Here is a 6,000-nt window from a genome sequence, read left to right as displayed (position 1 = left end):
AAAATAAGCCTCAGTATGACTATACCAAGCTCAAGGGGCTTGTTTAAATCCGTACAAAGCCTTTTTTAACTTATACACTTTATGCTCTTCCCCAATCTTAATATATCCAGGAGCTTTTTTAACAAATACCAGTTCATTCAAATCTCTATGCAAGAATGTCGACTTGACATCTAGTTGAAAGATCGACCAAGAATTTTGAGCAGCCAAAGCGATCACCAACCTAATTGTGTCATGCCTAGCAACTAAAGCTAATACCTCCTTGTAATCGATGCCAAGCTCCTGGGTATAGCCTTTCGTGACCAAGCGTGCTTTGCATTTGTCAACTTCACCATTCTCCTTCAATTTCGTCTTATAGACCCACTTCACATCAATAGTTTTATGTCCCATTGGAAGCTCAGCTAACTTCCAAGTTTTGTTTCTTTTAATGGAAGCAATTTCATCATCCATTGCTCACCTCCATTTAGACTGTTTAACTACATCTTCAAAAGTTACAAGATCACAATCTATAAAAAGAGCAAAATACGTAAGTGGGTCTTTGGATTGGTTGATCCTTGTCACTTCATAGTCCCTCATCCATGCATGCCTTCTTCTTATATATGGTGATGTTGGTTCAGTTGCAGCTTCAGGTGGCCTTCGAATTATTTCTTGCTCATGAAGTGGCTGCAAATTATCCTCAACTTGTAACTCTAAATCTTCTCCATCAAAATCTCTTGCAATATTCCATTGAACTTCTATTGTATCTTAATCCTAGAAATTTTCTTCATAAAAAATTACGTCTCAACTGATGATAACGTTCTTAGTGCTAAAATTATACAATTTGAAAGCTTTAGTACAAACACTAACACCAAGAAGGATGCATTTTTCCCCTTTGTCTTCCAACTTCTTTATTTTTTGGTCAGGAACATGGGCATAAGCAATACACCCAAAAATTCTGAAATGACTGGCATCAAGTCTTCTTCCGTTTCATGCCTATTCCAGTTTCATATTTTGAACGGAAAAAGTTGGACTCTTATTCAGAATATGAATGCTCCAGTTGACAGCCTTTAGCCAAAACGTCTTTAGAACTCTGCCCCGTTGCAATAAACTTCTCACCATGTTAAAGATCATTCGATTCTTTCTTTCGGATACGCCATTCTGCTACAGTGTGTAGGTTGCTATTAATTGTCTTTTAATGCCTTGCTCTTAGCAAAAAATTGTGAATCCATATGAATTATATTCTCCTCCACGATCAGTCCGCAATACTTGTATCAGATGTTCTACTTCTTTCTCAGCTATTGCTTTATAGGTTTTGAAAGTTGTTAAAGCTTCAGACTTTTCCTACAGGAAGTAAACCCAGGTTTTTCTACTCAAGTCATCAATGAAGGTGATAAAATATTGTTTACCTCTATTAGAAATGGGATTAATTGGCCGAAAAATATCAAAGTGCACTATATCCAATGGTTTTCTTTCTCTCTCAAATTTATTGTTTGAAAATGGTTCTCAATGTTGCTTATCGAGAACACATTCCTCACATACATATGCAGGACCAGATAGATGCGGGAGACCAACTACCATTTTCTTTCGTTGAAACATTTGTAAACCTCTAAAACTGAGATAACCGTAATGAAAATGTCACAGCTGCACTTGATCGGTCGAACTTGTTGCATAAAATGACTGAGGAAACATTCAATTTGCTGTCATAGTAACTTGAGCGATTAATCCTAATTTGTCATCTAGAACTTGACACACCCCATTTTTTATTATGATCTAGTAACCGTTTTCTTACAGCTGGACAATTCTTAACAAATTGTTCTTTAAATATGGGACAAAAAGGACATTAGACATGGTTTGGGCAACTTTAGTTTTAGTTAGTATGGTTACCTACCCTTTTCCCATCACAGAGATCATATAATTGTTTTCAAACTTCACATTATCCCCGAAAGATTCATCAAGAATGGAAAGTACTATCTTATCTCCACTCATGTAATCACTCGATGTCTAAATACCTCAAGTTTTTGTTGGTTGACTCTTGTTCATGACATACCATCAGTAATGATATCTCTTCAACTTGCTCTCCCTATTTTTCTGCAAAATTGTATTCTTCTCCATATGCACTTGACAAATTTGTTCGACACTCAGACTTGTAGTGACCATACTTGTGACACCGATAGCATTCAACATTTGACTTGTCTGCTGACTTTACCTAATAACCACCCCATCCTCTTCCTCTTTCATGAGATTAGTTTCATTGATATGATTTTGTTGATGAACATAGTTTCCTCGGCCTCTGCTGTTATTGCCATTTGATCCACGTCCTCTATCTCCTTTGCTCAAATGATTTGATGAGAATTTCAATGCTAATTCCGCATTGTCTTGCTATAGAAATTTCCTTTCATGAACTAGTAATGAACCTTGAATTCATCAATGGATAAAATATCAACATCTTTTGACTCCTCAATTTGAACAAACCACATAATTAAACTTTGGTGTCAATGAGCGGAGACTTTTTTCGACTACAACCACATCCTTTATTCTCTCTCCCAAATGTTCTCATCTTGCTGATGATGGCCTTTGTTCTTGATAAGAAGTTAGAAATGAACTCCCCAGATTTCATCCGATAAATTTCAAACTCTAAGCGAAGTACTTGAAGCTGTTGCCTCCTTGCTCTAGCTGATCTTTGGAATTTCTTTTCCGTCGAGTCCCAAATTTCCTTTGATGTATCTTTGAAAAGGATGGTTTTCAAGACTAAACTACGATCCTTCAATTTGAAAGCCTTACGATCCTTCAATTTGAAAGCATTAATTTTTGTTTTTTGTGCATTCGTTGCTACTGTGCCCTTAGCTAACTCTAGTATTCCCACAGAAATAACTTGTTAATACTTCTTAGATCTGAGAAAATTTTTATCAACATACTCCAATGATCATAGCGACCATCAAAGCGAGGAATTGTTGGTTGTACAAAATTATCAAAAATTATTTTTAAACTGTCGTTCATTTTTTTACACTGCTCTGATACCACTGTTATTGTTAAGTGAACAATAATATAACAATAGATGGAAGAGAGAGAATTTGGGAAAAAATGAACTTGCTTATTCAATAAGCAAAAAACCTTTTTAAATAGGTTGTATAGCTAACAAAGAAGAACATAAATATGCAAAGCTAACTCTTAAAATCTTGGAAAGCATATAAACTTAAATTAATTACTAACTACTGCCTGTAGACCAGGTCATAATAAACTACTGCAAATATCTAACAATAAAAATAGTATTTAAAACATTACAATTGATTAAACAAAGTTGATTACAAATCTATGACAAAGGCTGCAACAGCCAACTAGTCATTTTATAATAAAAAAAACATCAACAAACAAGAAAGTTCAATACCAAAAAAGATAAAAAAGAAAGAAAGCGAGCTCAATTTGTCATCTCTAGCTTCAAAATAAAAAATAAAATTATGGGAAATAGATTGTTTAGTTGTAGATAAAATTATGTGAATTTTTTAAGGTTTAAACTAAAACAACAAATTTGATAAATATTAAGGGTTAAATTTATTAAATATTTATTTGTGTGGTATATTTATATTGAGAAAACTTATAAGAAATTCGAATAAGGGGATGATGAATTACATGTAAACTAAGTTGGATTGAGAGGAATGCTGCAGATTAAGGTGGATTAATTACTTTGAGGGACAAAGACAACCGTCGCCTTCATCATTTGTTAAGCAACAACACTGTTCCATTTATTACTTTTCTAAAATGAAAGATTGGTCTTAACTAAACGTATATGCCTTCGATGAAAATTAAGGTTGACTGTAAATATGAAGACAGCCACAGGCATGCAGTTCCATTTACTTACCGCCTGGGAGATCAGATAATGAGATGTAGAAGTTAGAACTAGTGGGCAGAAGTCAATGCACCCACCTGACCGCCTGAAGGTGGTAGTAATCAAAAGGTGAAGGAATCACATGAAAGTAGCCATGCCTGAGAAACAACTCGTGAACTGAAGGAAGTCCCCAACTCTTGCCACCGACTTCCACCACATTAACTAATCGATAAATAATAATTATTTACTTTTATTTCTTATTAATTGAATTATAATATCTTGGCAATTAACAGCTCTTCAGAAAAACATTACCCATTTTGTCGGATTGGCAGTCATCATTATTATTATATATCCGGATCAAGTTTCCCTATAATAATTTTCCAACCGACAACAATTCTAAAATCTGGGCCTCAAACATTTTTGAGGGTAGGAATTATATTTTATATTTTATATTTTTAAGATACTAAAAAAATAACTTATCATTTTAATAATTTATAATTATATATTTTTTAAAGATTAAATCAGTTTTTATCATTTTAAAGTTAAAAGTATAATTTTATTATTATTAATTTAAAATTTTAAAAATTATAAAGAAGTTTAAAAAGAAAATTTTTCATTTTAGGGAAATTGAGCACCTACCATCCGTTGGCTCACCCCTAATTGATAAAAAAATTTATACAAAAAAATAGGTGTTAAAACTGTGTAATTTTTATTTTTTGGTGAATGTTATTTTTCTCATTTTAAATATCTAAAAATTATTTTCTTAAAGTACACGTTAAAGTTTTATTCCATTACTACTTTAGATATAAACTGTTAACTCCCATTAAAAAAACTCTAAACTAATTAAATTATGATTCATGAAATTTTTAATTAAATAAAAAATATTTAAAATTTATTTATTTAACAAAATAAATAAATAAAATTAAAAATAACTGTTGCATCTGTCTCTTTGACTCTCCCTCCCCTTCCTCCTCCTCCTTAGTCACGTGTGAAATCATAAACCCATAAAAATAACTTTTCATGGCCTTGAAACGTAGAAAAGGGAGTTTTCTTTCTGCCATTTCTTTCCTTGAGTTTTTAATATTGAAAATGGAGGTTTGTTTTAATTGTAGAATTTTGAAATTTAGATAAAAAAAATTTGTAAAAAATTTCTTTGCAGAAAAGATGAAGATGTCAATTTTATTAACATTCCTTACAAATTAATTTTCTCTTAAAATATTTTCTTATGAACATAACAATGTGATTCACATGATAAAAAATGAAAAAATTATTTTTCCATGTAAATTAAAAACTTTAAAAAAGTATTAACACAAAATTAACCATACTTACTTAATTATTGACTACTCCTTCCTCCTACTTAGTTTTCTCTATTACTTCTACTAGTAAGTTTTTTTCCTAATTTTATTTTTTATATACATGTTTTATCATCTCTATAGTGTATTGTTTACCTATTATATTTATTCATTATTATTTTCTTTTTTTTTTCGGTATATTAATTAAAAATTTAATTTTATTATATCTCTGTGAATATTTACAAGTAATAGGAAAAAAAAAGTTAAAAGTTTAGGTTTAGCTAACTGATTTAATCATAACTTCTTTTTTTTTTTTGCATAATTTACCTTTAAATCATTTATAGTTTTGCTTAGAGCAATACTCGAAATCAATTTCTTTTTTTTTATATATTCATATGAGTGAGCATTTAGCTAAAATAAAACATGATTTCAAATATTTTTAAAATTTATTCCAAAACTAGACTATGTGTAACATGTAGTTTTATACATGCATTATTATACTTAGAAAATATATGGAAGACAAAATTGAAACAATTTTTCTTTTAATTAAAATTATAAATTTAAAAATAATTTAAAAACTATCAATTAAGTTTTATTATTAAATATTTACTCCAAATATTTGTTAAAAATAAATTTTATTATAAAACTTAAACACATGAATATTACCTTTTATTTAATAAAGGTAAATTTGTAAATTATCATTACATTTATATGAAAGTACTTAGAAAATCAAACGTGATAATATAACCTTCCTAAGATTTTAATTAATACCTTCTAATGTATACCAAACGTTATAAAGTAATATTCTTGATATCCACATTCCCGATAATATATTTCGAGGAATCATACTCCATTGAAATCATAATATAGTAAAACATCAAATGCTACTTTAAGAGTTACTTTTTTACA

This window comes from Gossypium hirsutum, chromosome A13 (genome assembly GCF_007990345.1).
Source record: "Gossypium hirsutum isolate 1008001.06 chromosome A13, Gossypium_hirsutum_v2.1, whole genome shotgun sequence".
NCBI lineage: Eukaryota > Viridiplantae > Streptophyta > Magnoliopsida > Malvales > Malvaceae > Gossypium > Gossypium hirsutum.
The sequence above is the reverse complement of the archived record's forward strand: the minus strand, read 5'-3'. Positions refer to the sequence as shown.